Source organism: Schistocerca gregaria, chromosome X, assembly GCF_023897955.1.
Source record: "Schistocerca gregaria isolate iqSchGreg1 chromosome X, iqSchGreg1.2, whole genome shotgun sequence".
Classification (NCBI taxonomy): domain Eukaryota; kingdom Metazoa; phylum Arthropoda; class Insecta; order Orthoptera; family Acrididae; genus Schistocerca; species Schistocerca gregaria.
The window spans coordinates 353,185,723-353,208,729 of NC_064931.1; the positions used below are offsets into that span (position 1 = coordinate 353,185,723).

At 39.9% G+C, this 23,007-nt stretch overlaps 1 protein-coding gene across 1 annotated transcript in view; it reads left to right on the forward strand.

Annotated features, from left to right (window-relative positions):
• The window catches only part of LOC126298061 (toll-like receptor 7), a 108,456-nt gene extending 86,588 nt beyond the window's left edge, over positions 1 to 21,868 (forward strand). Inside the window, exon 4 of the mRNA XM_049989380.1 lies at positions 21,349 to 21,868. The gene's annotated coding sequence lies outside the window, so the exon portion shown is untranslated. The remainder of the gene's footprint in view (positions 1 to 21,348) is intronic.
• Positions 21,869 to 23,007: the final 1,139 nt, after the last annotated feature.

The window sequence follows — 23,007 nt, forward strand, 5'->3', positions numbered from 1 at the left end:
TAGTTACAATTTTCAGCAACAGATGGCGCTGCAAGTGATATGAAAGATATAGAAGTCAACGCAGTCTGTGGGTGCGCCATTCTGTACGTCGTCTTTCTGCTGTAAGCGTGTGTTGTTCACAACGTGCAAGTGTGCTGTGGACAACATGGTTTATTCCTTAGAACAGAGGATTTTTCTGGTGTTGGAATTCCACCGCCTAGAACACAGTGTTGTTGCAACAAGACGAAGTTTTCAACGGAGGTTTAATGTAAGCAAAGGACCGAAAAGCGATACAATAAAGGATCTGTTTGAAAAATTTCAACGGACTGGGAACTTGACGGATGAACGTGCTGGAAAGGTAGGGCGACCGCGTACGGCAACCACAGAGGGCAACGTGCAGCTAGTGCAGCAGGTGATCCAACAGCGGCCTCGGGTTTCCGTTCGCCGTGTTGCAGCTGCGGTCCAAATGACGCCAACGTCCACGTATCGTCTCATGCGCCAGAGTTTACACCTCTATCCATACAAAATTCAAACGCGGCAACCCCTCAGCGCCGCTACCATTGCTGCACGAGAGACATTCGCTAACGATATAGTGCACAGGATTGATGACGGCGATATGCATGTGGGCAGCATTTGGTTTACTGAAGAAGCTTATTTTTACCTTGACGACTTCGTCAATAAACAGAACTGGCGCATATGAGGAACCGAAAAGCCCCATGTTGCAGTCCCATCGTGCCTGCATCCTCAAAAAGTACTGGTCTGGGCCGCCATTTCTTCCAAAGGAATCATTGGCCCATTTTTCAGATCCGAAACGATTGCTGCATCAAGCTATCTGGACATTCTTCGTGAATTTGTGGCGGTACAAACTGCCTTAGACGACACTGCGAACACCTCGTGGTTTATGCAAGATTGTGCCCGGCCACATCGCACGGCCGCCGTCTTTAATTTCCTGAACGAATATTTCGAATATTGTGTGATTCCTTCGGGCTATCCGAAACATACAGGAGGCGGCGTGGATTGGCCTCCCTATTCGCCGGACATGAACCCCTGTGACTTCTTTCTGTGGGGACACTTGAAAGACCAGGTGTACCGCCAGAATCCAGAAACAATTGAACAGCTGAAGCAGTACATCTCATCTGCATGTGAAGCCATACCGCCAGACACGTTGTCAAAGGTTTCGGGTAGTTTCATTCAGAGACTACGCCATATTATTGCTACGCATGGTGGATATGTGGAAAATATCGTACTATAGAGTTTCCCAGACCGCAGCGCCATCTGTTGTTGACAATTGTAACTACTGTAATTTCGAAAGTTTGTCTGCCTCAAAACGTAGTGTTGTCCCAAGCATACTGCAACAAACGGTGTATTTCTATCGCTGCTTGTTTAGTTTGTATTGCCGTTTCAAATATACCGATCATTTTTGAACCACCCTGTAGCAATTATGTTACCTGGCAGCCTGAAAATGAACGATCGTCAATGTTACAGTGATTCAATTTACAATTTACGTAAACTTTCAACATAGCGAATCCACCGGCAAAAGTAAAATAATCTCATATTATTTGTGTTAGTGTACGATTTGGTTTTTTCTTCAGTAACACTCTAGATTATAAGATAAATTTTTCTGAAACAATAAGTTTCATTGTTTCTTCTTCATAGATCAACCTGATTGCTTCTTGCAGCTTCTCTTCTTCTAGACTTGTGTTGTTTCCGTGCCCCATACCACTCAGTTAAATATTTTCAGAGCCCAAATATATTGGAATTTAAATGATCGTTGATCATTAGAGAATTTCCGAAGTCTTGCTTCTACACGGAGGATGCACGAACAACTTTCGAAAATGGTTCAAATGGCTCTGAGCAGTATGGGATTTAACATCTGAGGTACAAACTGAGGTACATTTAACATCAGTCCCGTAGAACTTAGAACTACTGAAACCTATTTTAAACCTAAGGACATCACGCACATCCATGGCCGAGGCTCGATTCGAATCTGCGACCGCAGCAGTCGCGCGGTTCCGGACTGAAGTGCCTAGAATCGCTTGGCCACCAAGGCCGGCGAACGACATTCGAGACGTATCTCGTAGCACATGGGCAGAACTACATGCCCTCCTCAGTACTTTCCCAGCAAATGACATTTAGTTGGTAGAATACACTATGCAAAAATCAGAGTTATTTAAACTGACACTGTTTTCTTTACGTCGAAAGCAATGTAAACTGACCACCGATGTGCCCAGAGTATTAGTCTGTTCGAGCATCTCCTTTCTGGGTACTTATGGATTTGAGATATTCTTTTCTCTTTCTTTTTTATAAGAGTACAGTCAGAAATTTTAACGCAGAAAAGGAAGAAACATACATCCAGATTAAGAACCTGTCGATATCGACGAAGTTACGTTAGGATCTATGACTCTTCATCTACAAATACGTTGCAGGATGTCAACCACTCAGGGATCAAGCTCATTCTTTGCCCGTAAGAATCTAAGTTAACCACGAAAAACTTAAATTACGACGGCGAAATTGAACTCAATTGCTCTTGAATACGAGTCCAGTGTCTTAATGACTTAATCCCTGCTCTAACAGCCTCAGCAGATATCACTCAGTTTAAGAATTTACTGTTCCCTTCTATGTAAGAGTCGGCCTATATTTGAAAATGATATATTTGTGATTTCCACTAGATATGTGGCCTCCTTCGTCATTGAAGCTACCTCTCCTTTATTGATATTATTGAGGAGACCTACAAACTGTACTGTCTACAATTTTTACAATGAAAGGCTTGCGCAGTAGCATGAAAGCAAAAGTAAAAGTGAAAAGAAAGTCTACAATACCTGCACAGTTTAAATTACGTTTTCGACCACCTAATGGCATCGAATTCATTTACAAATCGACCTCTTTCATCACGCAAAAGCCGATAATAATATGCTAATGAAGGTGGCGGGTACTGATAATTTTAAAAATTAATGCAGCTGGCAGGGCCTCCATTAAAATTTACATGGTCGTCATATGATATGTGATGAAAGTTGACTGAATGGAAGCGGCGATGCTTTCATCTCGTTATCGGCCAGCGCAGCTAGGCCGCGGATTTGTTCGAAAGTTGGCACTTGTGTAAGCGCGGGGCTTCCCGCGCTTATCCGCCCAACTGAGGAAATCCACAGAAATCCGTCAGCTCGTTAATTGGATCGATTATCCCACGTTAACGAACGTGAGCCGCTGTAATACTGACCATTAACGCAGGTTGCACGTAGCATTTGAGAGGGTGTTCGTTCGCGGTCAGGAAGGAGGATTATTCACATATGAACAAGCTTTAATGTAATGCTGGGCCAAAAGTGGAATCAGCGAGGCACCGCCGACTGACGCATTTTTGTATGATGTAGAAGCCTGTCGTGACACTTACCCTGTAATCTATCTCGTATCACAGTTTGCGCATTTATGTTTCAGTCATTCCATCAGGATGAGTCTCGCTTATTAGTCTCAATAGTTTTACTAATAAACTGAGCTTCGCCCGTCCCTCACAACACAGAAACTTTTCGACGACGTTATTAGAGCTGGAGCTCCGAAAGAAAAACCGCGGAAATTCTATATCAGCATGGCCATGAGGCGATTTGTGACTACTGCGCGTGGTTTCTGAACCACTGCGCCAAATAGCTGCTGTCAGGTAATCCCCCGAAGATCATTCTACTAATTAATATTCAATAGGCGAGAAAGAACAAGCACTAACACGTCAGACAACATAATATGATGTGACTAGAGGTTCTAAATCGCACTTTCTTCTACCCTGAGCTCCAGCAACTGGTAATCGTGTATCAGCCTACTAGACTCGCAATTCAACTACTTCCTTAGTGCCATCATTAAGCACACAGAATGAAGATAAGAGTTACAAAATGTTTGTATCTTCTTAAACACATTTGATAGCGCTTTTTCATTCACGTCTTCACTAGATGAGGGTGAAGTAGGCGGCAGCTTATTGCTTTTTAAGCAGAAACCACGGTTGAGGACCCATTATAATATCATAATGATTCGATTGACCCACTATAATATCATAATGATTCGATTGTTGGTAATCCAGACTTACTCTTCTCCCAGAATAGGGCTAGGATTCATTGAATTGTATCTCATAATAATTCTCCCACCACAGTAGACGTTTCCCTTTCTGTGTAACTTCATCATTAAATATCCAGAAATCGAGACAGTTTTGGCATTCACGTTTCTCCAAGAAAGGCTCTCATGCTTGAAACGGCGTTTCGAGTGAACTGTCATTAATTGCACGCCTCGTCCTTTTCTTACTTTCTTTGTAATGTTTCGTGACAAATAGGTTGTTCCCTGTCAAACACGAGATGCGTGACATGAGAACGAGAAGCTTTCGTGACAGAGATGTGGAGCGAACGCTCCGTCTACTAATAAACTGAGCTTCGCCCGTCCCTCACAACACAGAAACTCTTCGAACCTTGTTTTTTCCAGTCTTTGAAATGCTCCGCCTCACTTGAAGCTTTCTTGGAGTCACTGCAATTTAATTTTTTGTGTGATGCATAAAATAAAATGCGCATGTTTCGCCAGCGCCCTATAAGTCGATGATCTATTAGAAGCCGTGGCGCTCACATGAGGTAAGTTGGATACAAAAGGAACAGCCTTATTTCCGGAACACCGAAACGATTTACACATCGTCAGAACTAAAATGGCTTTATGGCTAGCACTTCAGCGACCAGTTTAGGAAGCTAAAAAGAAAATGGAAAATTTAATCAAAGATGTTGAAACAGCTCACATTTCCCGCTTCCGTGCATAATATAACTGATCGACTGTGGACATGTCGTAAGTGAGTAATAAAATGAATAACGATTTATTTGTAGCTTAGATTCCGGCCCTGTAACACCTTCCGAAATAAACTACGCTTTCGGTTTGATTATTGCGTAGCCGAGCAAACGTGCGTCGTATTTCATTTTGGTTTGACTGGAGAACTAGCGCGCGTCAACTCAAGTCCTGATTACTTTATTGGAGCCTTCCGAACGTGTGGTTACGCCACCGCAATGGACAGGTAATATATTATAATGAGAATTACTTGTAGAATACTGCGCGCTGTTAACTTGAGCGAAGAAAAACAGATTTTGTTGGTTGCCTGTAAAATTCAAATGGTATTTCAGCCCCCTATTACACTGTGACGTACGTTGGTGGTTTTAATGCCGATCGTTATATACTTTTAATTTCTCCATCTCTCGATTTACATAAGCTTTTCACGTGAATTAGAAAAAAGAGTTGGGCTGTTCGTCTAGTTTAGTGAAAAATATAAAGAATGTTTGAAACTGCACATGATATTTCGCACAATGTGTTTAAAACGAAACTAAACAAAAAAGAAGAAAAGGAACTTTTTCGCCTTTTCAGTAAAAAAGTTGATATTGTTGATTGAGAGCTGTTTACCACAAAGTCAAAATTGTACCGTCTTTTCTGGTTTGTGATTTTTTTTCCTTATGTAAGAACCGCTCTTCAGCTTGAAACAGCTTTTCAGCATATGGAGTTGACGTCAGTTCATTATTTGTCTTGAGGTTGCAAAAGAAAGGAAGCTGCGGGTGGTGGGAGGCGGGGGGAGGGGATGAGAGGGGGCGGTGCGTTTGCTAACTTTGAGACTCGAATAATGAGCGAATGTGGATGTTTTGGCGTGCGCTGTTTATAAAAGTTGTCGTGCAAGCCTGTTTTTCTCAAGGGACTTATATTTTTCCTCCACGTCAAGTCATTAGAAACTCCTTGCAATGACGTGAAACAAATCACACATCGAACGAGGAACGGTCATTTATATTTTTTTAAGAACTGACATATTGCCAAACGGGAGTTTATTGTGACAATATGGATTAGTAATTATAATGTTCATATTGCCGGTTCCGGCAATTACCAGGCAGTTGCCGAAACCGGTAATGTGAACATTTTCATTATTAACTGATCTTGACGAATTAATTATTACACTCCTTCCATTTTTTCGCTAAATTCTTAAAAATAAATATAGATGTATAAAGACTCACATACGTTTACAGCTATAATAGTTTAGAATTTTCTGTGACGGGTTGTAAAATTGGAAATTTGTCAGAACAAGATGTACAATAACAAGATATGGATAACGTACCTGAGAAGTTCGGGAATTATGAAACACCAGTGATACACTACGCGAATGTAAACAAAGGAGCCCTATTCTGAATAGTAAACAGGCGGTTTCCCTTAACGTACTGTGTTGTTTTTATGTTCGTCCGCATTAACGTACATGAGCTAAGAATCAAGCCCCATTGGCATAATTTAGTTCTGGACAATGAAAAGTTCTCTCGTCACTCAGAGGTGACCCACGAATGTGAAAACAAATGTGAAGCGAGAAACTTGGGCGCAAATTCCGGTCTAGACAAGCAGAGCTCATGTGTCTCACAGCGTGTTCCAGAGAGCTTTATAAATTATTAAAATGCAAAAGCTAAAAGCTTTTTATCCGGTTATGTCGTGGCAGCTTTCCGCATTTTTACGGCCCAACTCCATGCAGCACTGCGTTTCGGCGCTTCTGGTAATTTTTCCAGCGGAAAATAACAGTAGTCTCAGTAAGAGCAACATTTTTACAATGCTTCAAATCGTGTGTAACGTCACGCTGACGTATTAGTTTAACCACAGTCCTCTCTAATGTAAAAGTATGAAGTGTAATGATGTGTCGTTTAAGGAAAATAATCATTATTTTCATACGTAAAAACAGAAATATCACTTCTAGTAAACTGCGCTTAGGTAGTGAATAAATCATTTCATGAAGTGTACTCCGTCATCGCCCAAAACCAACATTAGAATTATATTCAAGATAGGCAGCTACTCACATGGTATGTAAGAGTCCTGTAGTTTTAACAAAACTGAAGGGTGTCTTTTTTATCGTAACACATCAATATTAAAAGAAAAAATACTCGTTAATAGGTCTCAATATAAGGAAAGAGGTCTATTTTGCCCCTTTCTCGTCATATCGCAATGTTCTTTAAACAAAGCGTGAAACCGTAAATGAATCTGGCCAGGACATAATTGAAACTTCAGTCCTCTAAACGAGGTTCTTATTCATACATAAAGCGCGTTGAAGAATTTCTAAATTAAAATATATTCGACAGAAAAAGAACTATTACGTTATCTGTCACTTAGCTTTTGCAGCTGGATCACAACAATACTGGTACCCCCAGCCTTTCTAGTTTTTGCTATTTCCTTGCATCAGCCTTTCTAGTTTTTGTTATTTCTTTGCATCATACTGTTGGATAAAACATGCCTTAATTCTTAGACATAATTTCCGATTTCTTGTGTGTCCTGTGTATGATAATCTTCCTGTGTGAGATGAATCAGCTCCCTTTTCTTCAGTATTGTCTGTTATTTTTAAAGAAGGAAACTAATTTAGAAACTACTGAACTTTAAGTAGCTACAAGTTCATAAATTTGCTTGCACTTAATCACAACAGAAGAATAGCAGTAGCACAGGCTGTAGCATATTTATCCGACGTATTGTAATACAGTAGCTGCTGCTGGCTGGGACACTTCGGTCGGCTCTAGTCCGCTAGTCAGTGCTCCGCACTGGTGTGAACAGTTCGTTCTGCGCGCGAGCGCATAACGTCGATCTGGAATACACGGAGGAGACCCTATGTGTCATAAAATGATGAATGGCTTCTGTGAAGTAAGATGATAAAACGCCCACTTTCTGTAACGCCCACTTTGGCTATGGTTGCCCCAGATAGAGCCTCTTCTGGAGGGGGAGACACCTCTTGTAACTTCCCCCATATGATAATGGCCCTGCCGACTGGAGTGGCACTGCGTACGTTGCGTTTGCAGGCAACATTTTATGCTAGTTTAGAGTCCAGAATTACATCGGATTCGTCGGTTTCCGATTGGACGATAGGAGGATTCGAGGTTTCGTCACCACAAGCTTGATTATAGCTCTTTTTTTCAGTTTTGAAGTGCGGGTCATTACTTCTTATTGGTTTTGCCTATTACTGTTGGCGGGCTAACCAGCATAAAATAACTTTTTGTACTTTCAATAGAGCATATTATTTAGGGAAGCTATATCTCATTATTTTACGGTGTGAGCCGGCGCAGTTGTATGTGGTTCAAATGGCTCTGAGCACTATGGGACTTAGTTGTATGTAGTAGAGATTTGGTTAGACTCCCATCGTCCTACATAAATAGTAAGGTTACTTTTGCAAAAATACAATGCTAACTACCTCAAATTCACCTGTTTAATTCGAACTCGTCCTTCATCTCATAACTGCCACGTGGATGAGGCTTTAATCCAACACCCCCCCTTCTCTCTCTCAAAATTCTCCATCCACCCAGATTTTGGTTTCTGTGCTATGCCCTTACTCAGCGTAGTAGAATCTTTCCTACCCCTTCCACCCTTCTTTTTCTCTCCAATTTAGTAACTGTTAAACTAAATTGGTCTTCTGTCTAAAACAACACCAAATGGCAGTTAGACGCTAATTCATAACTTTCGTTTCTGTTTTGTAACACGATGTTCTTTGGCAACTGTTTTCTTATACTAATGCTGTGTCTGTTGGGTCACTTCCATTTCACAGATACGCCATATAGCAATAAACGTACGTCACCATCAGAACGTTTCATTCAACCTGATTCAGAGTGCCATTGTGTTGCAGGTGTTTGTAGAACCTGACCTGTCCAAATTTTTTAGGCAGATGTGCTGCTATCACCAGAGATTCCTAGAATTTAGCTTTGTTAATCCATCTTATGATTTTGTTGTTTAATCTGAGTCCCTGCCATCGCTTTCGGCTATTGAGATTCTGTCTTTCAAGTACGGCCATATGCCTTTAAAACACAAAAGTGTTAAATAATTGCGTATGCAGATTGGGAGTTTCTGTTCAGTTTGTAGCGCACTAGCTCTAAGAAACTGTACCACAAATATGAAATAAAGGTTGCCATCTGACAGGCAATTTGCTACGTTTTTAGAGCTGTTTTCCCTTCCTGTTTTCGATGTTGAGTGATATTAAATGTGAAGCCTTCATATGTTCGCCGCCACAAATTTTAAGCGAATTATTTAATTATGACATCATATTCCTGTTTAATTAAAAACCATCATCGGTAATATGTGCGGTGAAAATTGCGTCGGATGATCGATGGAGTGATTTCCCTTTTTATTAACAGAAAGCTAAACAATTTACAGCACAGTCTACCTGTCTCGTACAGCGTTATTGGCGACTGTAAGCTGATGGCGGATCCGCAAATGTTCCAAAAAAAGAATATTGCCTTTAACAATGAATAACAGTGAAAGAAGATTCGCTCTGCAGATTGTGGTAGAGTGGCAGACATGTTTGTCATTAAATCTCATTTGGAACGGTTGCTGATGAGTTAAATTCATACCTTCCGCAACTCTTTCAATGTTGTATGTTTATGCATCTATCAGCTACTGAAAGCTTAGCTAGACTCGTACTAAAATTACGATTCGCCGTTCATTGATGCGAAAATTTTAGTCAACGAAAGAAAAAGGAAAAAGTTCGTAGTTTAGCTTCCCACTGATGTCGATGTAGGCAAAGGCTGAACACAGTTTCGGAATCAACAAGCATGGAGAAATAAATCGGCTGTGTTTAAGGAACTACCCCGACATCTCACTTAGGTGATGTAATGAAACTAGAGAAAGACTAAATCAGGACGAACAGACGAGCATTCGAACCTCATTTCACCCCAATACGAGATTTTTATGGACCTTTAAGTATTGCCTCTGTGTTAATTTATAAAAAATAAGTTACAACCGAAGATTTTTGCCATTTCAAGGCCCGTATTATTTTCATCCAGTGCAGCTATATTCCGTACACTGGTCAAAATAGTTGGCGCCCTGTATTTAACTATGGCGTTTGTAAGCTCTTAAGAACCCTCACATTGCTCAGTGTGATTTGCTCTTATTCTGCAAGTGAAGGATGGGCGCTAAATGTAACGATTTTCGGCGCACGAAGTCCTAATATATATCCCATTAAATACAAGCCATCTGCGTTACATATTCTCCAAATATTTTCCTTGATCCCTCATCTCTTCCTCTGAGTATGTATGCGAAATCGAATTCTTTTTAATTACAAAAGTTACAATCTTCTCATTCAGTTCGCCGTCTACACAGTGAGGAACCTGGCTTATGATACAATAAAGGTATCGTATAATACTCTTGCGGTCAAACGAACTTTGCCCCACGTTCGATAAAACCGTGCACCTGTAATATGAACAGAAACCTCAATAATTTACCGAGTTTCAACATCCTAGTTGTGTCGAGACAGTTGTTGCATTTGACGGTCGATGTATCGATTCAGTAACTCAAATCCTCTGCTCCCGTGTTTCTGTATGAATGCGACATTTTATTTTGAACAATCAAGTCTCCAAGTGTATTATAAAGGCTGGTGTCAGACAAAGGTTGTGTCATACGCAGAATACTTAAATTATTTATCCATTTATTTTCTTCTGCAACTGACTTAAACTGTCCAAACAAAAACACACACAGGAATTCTCCCTCAGGCGAGACGGTGTAACAGTAACTGCCTTGACAAGTATACTGGAGATTGGTAATTCGAACTATAGTCCGTCCATAATGATTTAGGCTTAAACATACTGCATCTATCACTTCGCAAGATAAATTGTTCATACCGCTTGGAAGGAGACGGCGTTGTCATCCTCCCTTCCTTACCGAGATCGTTGTTCTCCTCCGTAGGAAACACTTTAACGATGAATTTTAAACAGAGTAATAATGAAAGAAGCGCAAACATAGAGGACGTTCTTGTTATCAGTCATCATACGATGATATTGATAATATATTTTCAAATTAAAATCGTTCTTTTAAATACTGACTTAGTGAGCTTCTATTTCGGAGTCGAATGGGAGTATTATTAACCAATGTGGCATGTCTTCTTAATCAAGTAGATGGCGTTGGTGTTGTGTATACTATGACATTCAACGGATAGTACTAAATGGGATGTAGAAACTGTACGTAGTAGAGCGCTAGTCGTTGCTAGAGTAAAACGAACTGTGCTTTCTTCAAAATATCTAGGACGATTTGTTTGGATTCATGTGCGCAGTATTATTCATCTTTTATTCTTATCCTGAGAGAATAGATAAAGAGTACCGATAACCTATCGATCGTACTCTGCGTTCTAAAGGATACGAATCATTGTGTGAATGATATGCCTGTGAAATAATGCTGCTTACATATATAAAGGCTATAACGAAGGATTTTTTTTTTTTTTTTGTGGGTCAAAGATTACCTCGAATGCACCAGTAAAGTGATAATTCGTATTTATTGCTGACATCCCTCGAGAAACAATGGGTTGATACAGCTGATGTCAGTATATTGAAGAATACATACGCCAATGCTATAGCATCCATTAGATTACACCAGGAAGATGTGAATATCTGAGATAAAGAGCGTTCAGTGAACGACATTCTATAGCACAAAAACTATACTCTTTAGTCCTAGAGAAAGTTTCCGATTCTTAATCTGCAGAACTTGTATGAAAAACCTTTATTTTGCTTCTGACGACGTACTATTTCCCTATAGTCCAAGTAACCTCCAAAAACGAATGGAAAAAATTGTAAGCAGACCTGGGATTCAATTACAATAAGACTAAAATAAATTATAACAAACAAGTCGGAAACAAAATATTAAAATTAGTTATATTTTTATAGAACAAGTTAAGGAGTTCTTGTATTTGGAGCAGATGATCAGCTGAAAAACAAATGAGCAGAAGAGTGAAAATGTCCTGGAGTTTCTTTAATAAACCTCGCAAGATGATCAAAATTAAGTTTATGATGTGGCTGGAAAGGAAATTTTATAGTTGGTTACAATGGGACATAAAAGAGCTATGCAGAAACTCAGGATCACTCAGCGAGTGGTGGACAGCAAAATATCTGGAATCTGAATAGCCGCGCGGTCTCAGGCGTCTTGTCACTGTTCGCGCGGCTCCCCCCGTCGGAGGTTCGAGTCCTTCGGGCATGGGTGTGAGTGTCGTACTTAGCGTAAGTTAGTTTAAGTTAGATTAAGTAGTGTGTAAGCTTAGGGACCAATGACCTCAGCAGTTTGATTCCATATGACCTTACCACAAATCTGCAGTTAATGGGAGAGAAAGGATCGCAAACAAGTGGACGAACCAACAGACTGGAATAAAAGATTTAATTATGGCCGTAATGAAAATGAAATGGAGCTTGGAGGCATATGTAGCCAAGACAATGTGTGGGTAATGTACAAAGGAAATTCCAAGAAATAACAAAAGAGCAACACGATAACCAAATTGAAGGTGTGTAAATGTCATTAGGAAACATGGTGGCATAATGTTGTTGCGTATATCTGAAGACTGTAATACGTGGACAGTGAAGAGAAAGGTAATATCCAGCATTGGATGACAAACTGCTAATAATGGTTATTATGAGGAAGTTGATGATAAAATGACTTCTTGACACTATCTGCTTTTGAAGTCAGGCTTAAGGATTACTCGAACAACATAACCACTTAACCAAAAGGGCTATTCCGTTGACTACGAGACACCGAGTTCTCTTCCCGCGGCGGGAGATGTCATCGAAATGACTTTCCGAGTTCCAGTTCGTTTCTCTCGAAGTTCCCTTCCTTCCACCCACTCAGACGCATTAAATCTGCGTTAGTTCCGTTTAGGGAGCACCGTGAACATTGGCGCGACGCCGTAAGCTATTTCGAAATACGTTTTACTGCTTGGCGTGTAATAGACCATTACCGCGCGGAAAAGGGTGCAACAAATGCCTACGGAGAGTAAGCTGTACATCTTCGAAGAGGCCGGTAGCCGGCCGGCATGTAAATGGGCACGCGTTTTGCACGCGATCGCGCCCTCCCCCGCCTCCACCCACGCCAAGACGAATGGCGGGCGGGCACGTTGCGAGTCGGCTGCCGGAGCCTCGGATACGTGTGCGTCGCTCGTTTATTCAAGCGCCGCTGTGCTAACTAACGACCAGCCGCGACGCTTCCGCAGATATTAACTACGACCACATGTGCTGAAGGCAGTTCCGCAACAAATTCATCAGCGTTCGGCGTTACGTCCCACGTAAATCGTATCTAAAAGACATGTAGGAAAATAGCCATACTCTCACCTTTAGGTCGCACCAGCATCCTATGAAGTACGATGTGCGCCACTATTTTTAACGCCGGAAATGTTTATGGCGATGTTAACAGCATACTCGGGTTAATGAATATATAATCGCAGATTTCAGCCCAAACGACAACGCCTAATGCTAGGAATTTCTCTTAATCATTCTGTCTGCGGAGTTTTATTTTATTACTACACTACTGCAGTCGTTGGTATTTGTTTGCATGATATTTTATTCCATTAGTTGGCCATCTGTCGGTTTTCATTTGTGCGCTTCCACCACTTGAAGTACTAAACGCACTACACGTGTCATTGGCGATTGACGTTCTCCGGTGTCAGTTTCATACTTCGAAACTTTTAGAGCAAATTTGGACATAGTGTTGTTCATTAAATTCTGCTGTACATAGTTCAGCATATCACAAAAAATGGATTCACTTTGGTAACTTATTACTCTTCCCATTAGCGAAACGCAGAAAATTTGATTACGCTTTGATTACGCTGTGAAAAGTCATCACTATATTTACATCGTATTAAAAGTCAAATGAAAACCACAAATACCATTTGATACTGCAGTAAGACTGTAAATAATAACTTGCTGAAGTGTCTTTCTGAAGTGTAAACTCATCTTTGGATGAAAATGTAGAAAATAATATTAATTTAAAAAGATGAAAACTGTTTACGAACTTGACAAACAGATTAATAAGAAAAGCCGCAGTATTACACACACTACTAAAGATGTCTGCAAATAAAGCGAAGCGCCTCTGGTGTAAATAAGACTTTTTTTTACATTCGTAAGAGACGGTATGCTATATTATCTGTAAAACTGCGAATACGGAAGAGAGACTAGAAAACCAAATACACAAATTTAATAATTGCGTTTTACAAAAACCTGGGAAACCGATTCCGGTGAAACAGTCTGGTATACAAACATTGTAATATCAGTCTCTTATTTATTCCAGAGACGAGAAATGTTTTGCACAGTGAAAATACTTAGGTTATTTGTACTCTTAAATACTTTTTCGACGTTGTACTTAGAACAACACGTACTAAAAATTTGCCGCTGTTGCCGAAGTATTCATGGTGAAACCGTAACATCATAAGAGGTAATCCAATTCAAGATTTACATATCATAGTCCGAAGGTAGGAAGAATTTATTTTCAAGTTATCAGAAATATTATAAATCACCTTTTGAAGGAGGATTAATCCCTGACGAAGGAACGAATTATCCCACATCTGTTAACTTTAAATGAGAATTATTTTTAAGTTCGCGTTTCTTGAGTAATAACTGTAAACGCGGCGTCTAGAAGTTAACTCTTGTTCAGTTCAGGCTCCTTATCTTTCAGTAGGCTAGGTTACATACAGGAGGCAGTTACTGTACTGTAATATGATAAAGAGGAGCATTGATGTTTCCACTTACTTCCTGTGGAGAAAACACAGGATGGGGTCCATCATGCGCACTAATTACAATTGTAAAACCAACAATGAATGTCACGGAGTAATTTATGAAGGAAATCCTACAACTGAAAGTATGCAGTTTTTGTTCTCAGGGTGTGTCGTGCGAAAGTCTGAGGCTGGAGAACGGCGAACGTGGAGGATAACGTATAGGAATGTTATTTGTGAATATTGCAAATTTTGATATCTTTTGTGTCTTCGTTTATTATTCGTCTCAAAACAAGTTTCCAGAATGCGATTTGTGCCCACGGCGCGCACAGCCACACTCTCGTTGTTGCTGCGTTTCAGTACCTGATAATAATTGCTGTTCAGAATCTGAGGCCTACAAATTACTCTACACACATCAGTCTAATTACGACGTTCCATATTGCTTTTAGCAAAGACCTTTCATGATTCTTCTGCTGATTTTTACTTACTGTCTATAATAAATACGTTGTTTTCAGAAAGTAATAAAACAGAAAACAAGTAAAGCAAAAACTTTTTTTTGCAAACATGCTTCAATGGCTTGAATCATTTCTTACGTTACTTTGAATTAGCTTCCGCAACAGTAGTTGTTTTCTCTTCAAGAAATTACACGGATATGAAATTCCATGAAACTGTAGCATCACGTGTGCTACGGTGTTCGGCATCAGTAATATTTCCTATCGCTGCGCAAGTACACAACTTTCATCGCATGTACGAAGTAGAGCGCAATACCTAGAGAGAGAGAGAGAGAGAGAGAGAGATCTGCGCTATTGCTGTTGCTGCCGTGCAAAAGTAGGGACTCGTTACAGGAGAACGCGTATTATGTTTTATTCGGTACTTTGGTACGTTGAATGTATAACGTAAAAAATTGTGACGATGTGTTTCACTGTTAACAGTGAAGGGATTAGTACGAATAGAGGCTAGCTGAGAAGTTCAGAGTATAGTTTATGTCGCAAATTAGTATTACTTTTCCAGAATATGCGTAAACTGCTGTAGATGAAGCATTACTCAGCGTGTTTCATGCGATAGAGATCGTGCGTATTGGACGTAATGTTATGGTGCTCTTCTTGCGGTAGCACTCACGATATCTGGGCGAACACTTTGATCACTCTGTCAGGAGCCGTGGTCAATAACATGCTGGCAGCCTCTCGTTCATTACTTCTACCACAATTTTGCCTCCATGTGGCGTACATTGAATCGACGTTCTTTATGCTGAGACCAATAAATTGCAATAATTTCGAATCTTGCTGCCACTGTATAGTTTTTAATATCATAGTATTTTCTGAAGACCTTGTGTGTAACGTATTATTTAGATTACGAAACAGGTTTTTGCTGTTCGTAACTAAAACTTCGATAGAACCCGTAGTGAAGCACAGTAGGTGCATGTCTTTTTAGAATGCCATATCGATGATTGATAGGATCTCTTTTACTGTCCATTCGCTGTCGGAGTGTGCGAGTGATTCGCGTTTCGGAAATGCGCTGAGTTTACAATTCAGCAGCCACAAGGAAAGACGAATCTGAAACTTGAAGAATAGATGATAGTTGCCACTGATGATGGTGTAGCTAATTGCACAGCGTGTATTCCTCATTTCACGATTTAACAGATGAAATGAATTTAAGCATGCTAAAATAAACAGCTGTCTGAGGACATAATTATGTTTCTCATTGTCAGTTGTTATCGCTGTAAATTGCACACCGCATCAGACTTCACAGCGTTTCCTGTGAAGACAAAATTACGTTCCACTTTGCGGCCACCACAGACAACGGCATCCAGGGCCATTGTCTGAAGCCGGTACGGAAGTTCACATTGTGAAGAGATGTACATAAATGTTGCCATCGAAATGGTCCTTCGTGCGTTTTCCAGGTCTTTCAGAATTACAGTAGTCATATGTGAGCACTGCTGCTTTTAGTTTATAGCCGGACTTGCGAAGTACCGTACAGAAAAGGCCGTAGTCATTACATCATCAAATTCGTTATGTTTCTTAGTTTCAGGTCAATATAATTGTATTTGCTCACGCTTTAAATTATATTCGGACAACTGCATACATATAAAAATCATCTTGTAATTAGCAGATGTGTTGTGCCTTGTGTAGACTGTTCGATGCTGTGTTCGTAAACTGGAGAACTAGTACATGGTACCGAGTCCAATTAAGTATATTGATTTTTAAATTAAGTTGAGGGCGTTCCATTCGGAAGGAAGCAACCTGTTCTTCGCCATCTTTGCACAATGTGAGTTTCGGTGTTTGTTGTCGTTTCGCATGTCTGTGGGCGCTTTGGGATGAATATTCCCTGTAATAGTGTTCCCATGCTTTATCACCTCGTTGCTTCGCAGGACAGCTTGCGCGCACGCAGTGGAAAAGCCGGCTCACATTTGACCAAGTAGTACTTGGAGAAGAAGGCTTAAGCCCGCGTAGCTGGATTAGGCAAAAAGCTGCGGCACCAGCGCGTGAAATCTGTTTGTTTTGCTGGGTGCTGATGTTTGCCAAGGCTGCTTATACACCGTACAACACAATAAACAAGCAGTGCTTGCGCCTGTCTTACGACTCTACGCGGCTGCCTCTCAGCCGAATATCGTGTCTTCTTATTTAAGTGCGCACCAAATAGCTACACTGACTCGTCCGCCAATCGACTTTTCGTACGGTGTTAAAGATGTTTGTCGTGTTTTCTTAAATAGAAAGAGTGGTATTAATTGAATGGTACGAGCGCAGTGCAAGTGCCTTTGGTGCCTCGTTTACAAGTAAGCATCGTGAGAATTCATAAACGAACACACTGGGGTTTTTGTAGCTTATTGTTTTATAGGGACAGGTGCTTGCTTTGCTATAAAGAACCATCCTGTGGTTTGGGGAAAGGACGGAAAAGCTAACTCTAGTGCTCCGAGGTGACATATAAAATCCACTTCTCCCAGGTAACTCTGGTGGTGCGTATAGGAATATGAGGAACTGTTCGAGTACTCAGTGCAGTAGGAAACTAGGAAACATCCTAAAAATGTGTTACGTAAGAATGTATGTGAAAGACACACTGGGCTTCTGTACGTGTTAATCTTCCAATAAATATGCTTATTCTCCCAAACACACACTTCAGTTGGGCGAGCTACAGCCCCGTGTTGTCTTTTAAACAATCAACATATTTCTTCAAAGCTTTGAACGAAACACAGAGCCTTCCTTCACTCTTCAGGTTTGCAAAAGTAAACAAAAATTATGAAAATTTTCGTTACAATGTAATATGTTTTAAGTAAATACATGGTTAGTTTCAGTTGCCACACTGAAGAAAATATTACCCTGTACCACATAACACAAGCGTCCAGCTATGTCACAGTATGTGGACATCATGCATAGTTTTGTGTATATTAATTGGAAATGTTACGCCAGTTTTACCTGTGTCAACAGTACCAAAGAAACCTATACAGTGATAAAGGACTTTACTAGATATGGTACAACGGAACTGAAACGCGTTTGGAGAAAATAAAGAGAAACGAAGTAGCAAGGCATATTAAGGCTTCTCGTGCTATCTGATGAGTATGTCGTCACACACTGTGCAGACAGACACTCGTACACTTCAAGAATGGCGAGCAGCACGATGCGTTACATTTTCCAAGAAACCATGCTGGTTGCCTTAATCGGCTTAGGGAAAACACTTAAACGATCATTCTTCACGGCTGGGCGGAATATGAAACGCACTCCACCCAAACGCGCCAGGGCCTTATAAGCTGCCTCGCCCCGTGTAGTGAGAAATGAACTGTTTTTTCCTCAGTGTGCTTACTACAAGTAATTTCTTTTGTGTGCTTAGAGCGGACCCATAGACTTTGGAGAAACACATAAGAAATGCTTTCGAACTTGTCCCGAAAATCTACTGTGCTCTACAGTCTGTATCATGCATACATGTCACGCTGTAGCAACTTAAGCACTAAACATAATCATAAGCAGCTGTACGGATAACGCTTTCTATGTGATTTAACAGTCCTTAGGCATGGCTTAAGAACGAACTCTTCCGAATTTTCCAGTAGGTGTCACATCTTGATATCGCCTTTATAAGATTTTTAAAATTTGTCTGTATTTGTTAAATGTTAAGCATCTCTATATTCCCGCTAATACCTTTGAACCAATTCATAGCGTTATAACTAAAATAGGAACTATAAGTGTGTTTGAAAGTTATGAGAAGTGTAATATGTACACGAGCGAAGATAAACTTCTTTTCCAAGATCGCTAATAACAAACTTTTTTCTCGATAACCGGTTCCGGTAATCAAAGTGTGACTATATGCTAAACAATTGTCTTATAGAGTATCAGGCATAGTATACAAGAAAAACAAAACAGTAAAACAACATAACTCGACAGACAGATTATTGCGTATGTCTTAAAATAGCAGTTAAAGTATTGTTTCTCATGAATGGGCAAGTACGTAACAGGCTTAAAGACCCATGCATCGACATATCAAAAGTAAAACAACTGTATACACTGTTATTCACCACATACATCTGTCTTATGCAGTCACAACAGATCACTTCATTACAGCCAGGGCGCCGCTAAACTGGCAGGTGGTGACCAGGAAGGCTAGGCATTGACAATTGGACCGATAGGTGTCCCTAATATAACATGTATTTCTTACTTAAAATCATTTATGTGATTACATACAGCGAGCTAATTAAAACGTGGACGAAAATAAATCTAACAGCGTGTTTATAAAATTGCCAATTAGTAATTAAGGCAGACTCTAAAAAAATTATTCATATAACGTTAATTACACCATGTTCCTACGTCGAAGCTGAATTTATGTTTGGTACAGTTACCACAAACTAATTGACTATAGATTACTTAACACAGGACTTAACAATTGACAAAAACCATAGACACACTTACAAGGTCATTAAAATACTTTGATGAAAAAATTTTAAAAGTTTTAGAAATCTTAAAAATGCAGGGGTAGAAATTACAATCTGGGCCCCTTCAGTATTATTAAAGTGGCGGTGTAAACTGTGGTTACATGCAAAGCAAAGGCAATGTACTCAAATTACAACATAGTAAAAATATTTATTATAAAGCGTGGAAATATGATTATCAGTTGGGCTTACACAAGGTCATTTGAGCAATCTGGGCTTCTACCACGTCATTTAAGCAGCCGTGTAAACTATGGCTATGTCCAAAGTAACAACAGTGTGCTCAGATTGTAGCATAATAAAAATCAAAACAAAAAAATTAAAACATTATTATAAAGATGCGGAGAAACAGTTATCAGCAGGGCTTACACATGTCTTTCGAGTAACCATCCATGCTGCAGAAAAATCTGAGTGAAAACCACATGAGCCAAAAAGGAATAATTACAGCAATGGTGGAAACACTAGTTCAGCGTGGTAGCATTAGATCGACGGTGTGATCACCTGCTTCCGAGATACAGTCTATCCATACACTAATCACATTATAGCGTGATAGCTAATAACGTGGAAGAGCTCTCAACTCGTGTTTTAAAAATTATTATTTGCAGAAGATACAAAAATTATTCTTGTAGCGCCCATTGCGTAATGTACGTATATGAGGCTGGATTAACATTTGATACAGTTATTGCAACTGATATATAATAATACACATTTGGTAATTAATAAAACGCACAGACACCGCTATAGGGCCATCAAACATAAACAAAAAATTTTAAACAAATTTCTTATACACTCCGAAAATTGCAGATATAATGTTACAAATAGGACAGCCACAAAGTCTCTTGAGTATGTACGCTGCGGTTATAGCCTGAGAGAATCCTATGTAATCACAAAATATAATGAAAAATAAATGTTTACATAGCTTCCTTTTTTAAAAAGGAGGAAGTATAGTCACAAGCGGGCTTACACAGTCATTTAGGTAGGATTCTAAGATTCTTGTCGGGTCTTCAGCCGGCCCAAACTGTCATATTTCCGCTGTCCATCTGTCCGCCATCAACAGTTATCGGCGTAGAGTGCCTTAGCTTTCCTCGCCTAATAATGGCGGCCAGGCCGACTGCGGAAATATTGTGTGCAGAAGACAGTTCGATCCTGCTGAAGATACGTTAAGAATCTGATCTGTTAATACGTCGGGAAAGTCTACATAGTTACAATCTACGCTGTGATTACATCTAAGAGAACACCACGTGAAAAGAAACTACATAAACAGTGGTAGCGCACTTAATTCAACGTGGCGGCAGGAGATAGGGGATGCTGCTTAAAAGTAGAATATCCAAAAGAGTACAAGATGGATTAAGTCAGTGAGTAGTGTACTTCGGACGACAAACAAAAGCACCACAGCGTAAGGACGGAAAAATTCGAAATACACAATAACACATGTGCATTTCGTTTAGGTTTTTATTACTGCTTCCTTTTCAATACCTCCTATACGCGGTATGGCGCCACTCTGAAGTCAATCCACGAAAGGAGTGCTGGAAAATCAACTAGTATTTCGCCCGTGCATGCTATTCCAGCCAAACTAACTGCGAGGTATTTTTGGTCTGATGTTTTTGAAAGACAACACGTCTTTAAATAGGAAGGAGAAAGCATTTCATGAACGAGCCGTCACAGGGCGACTTTGCTTACTGAAAACACAAGGCTGGCATCCTCGTCTAAGCATTACTTTTTCTTTTACAGATCTTGTATGAATGAACGAACGTCATTAACGTTCTTTGTGAATGTGACTAACTTCTTTTTTCTCCACTAACAGGCCTGAAAATACTTTCCACGCTGGCCAATCAGCAATCAGCCTTCTTAGAGAAATACTCTCGTGTTGCCATTGGCTCGAACACAAGCATCCCGCTCTCTTTCACTAACAGCCGAGTGTGTGACACTCCTCACTCTACAGCCATTACTAATATATTTGAGAAGTGTAGTGACCGGCTGGAAACGGTAGATTTAAAATAGTGCACCTTGTTGGCAGGGATCCAGGAGGTGTCGGCCGGCGCGGACCAGGGCAAGCTGCGTCAACGTCGGGGAGCAGCCTGTGCCGTGGTCCTCCTGCATGTTAACCAACAAACTACGCTGTGATATTAATTTTATTGTCTATTCTTGAAATCCAATTGCCAAATGTAGCTCGAAGAGACTTCCTTTTTTTACATTTTCCTCTGCAACGTTACTAGTGTGTGATTATTGTGTATTATTATTTGTAAATACGTAAAGTGAACGTGTGATTGCTGTATAAATAGCGCTACGATATTGCTAATTGTTTGTCGGTTGTTTCCTTCATATTTCAGCCGAATTCTTGCATTCTCTCTTTAAAGAATAAATTTCGCAATTACTAAGCAGTATTATATGTATGATGTGCTGACTGAGTCATGACTTGTCGCTGTAGTGAATGTACTTTTGCATTCTTAAGCGTTTGAGTGTTTTCTCCCGACTGAATATTACCTGTATTTGTTTTCATTGTCAATAAATGTGTATGACTGTCTTTTATTTAATAATATTATGTCTTTATTTTAGCTATATGAAGCAGTTGTTACTCCCATGATATTTTAATCGTAATATACTATATCTCTGATTTTTATTGAGCACCAGTTCCATTCATTTCTGTTACGGTGACAAAGCTTTCGCTCTTGCTATCACACACGTGGGTTACACTCCAAAACCTAAACACGAAAAGAAAAAGGTATACGACATGAACATTGATGTCTGTCATTGTTTCACTGTAACGTCAACATGCCCCGTTCGTTAAAACGAACTATGTCCATCAGTACCTTTGGTTCTACGAATACTTTTAACTAGGAAAAAAAGCAGAAAATATACACAGTTTATTTTTTGGCTTCAGCAAATTACCAGTGATTATTTAGGTAGTAATAGATGGTCTTGACTGAAAACAGTACACTTTAGAAGTCAGTATTTCGGGATTCTCCGGCAAAGGCTTAAAATGATATTGCTACGATTCTGTGGCAGAGGGCACAGTAATATCTTTAACACTCGAGCAGGCTGCCTAATAATAATCTCTCAATAAACCAAGACACTCCTAGCAATCCATAAACAACTGAAGATAACGAGATAAGGTTTTGCACATACGACAGCGCGCCAAGAAGTATCTTTTTATGTGCTTAGTGCTGTTAATTGTACTGTTTATTGAAATATTCAAATAAATATAATATTAAGTGTTATTGTGTACTTTTTCACATAGTTCAAGAGCCATTTAAAAGAGCATATGATTTATACGATGCCTTTTTGGTTGTACAGTGAAACGTTTCTTAAGCAAAAGCGAATATGCTGCCAAATATGAAGTCCCATACTGACGACACTGCAAAGCGTAACGGTTAACGGGATGGGAGTTGCAATGAGAGGTGCCATTAACGCACTTATTTAGCTTTTTACGAAAATTTGACTGTAAACTATTGCACTCCTCTTTACATGGCTACTCTTTAGGTGGTCTCTCCAGTGTCCTTTACGGACGTAAATTTTTCCAAATAACGAAACTATAATTGATTAACTTCATAAAACAAAAACGTTATAATGGTTAACTACACTGAAAAATATCATCCGGTCGTGTGGGATCTTAGAGATGGGGCAACATGACGCTGGACAGTAAGTATACATACAGTAGTAGAGAATCCATCAACAA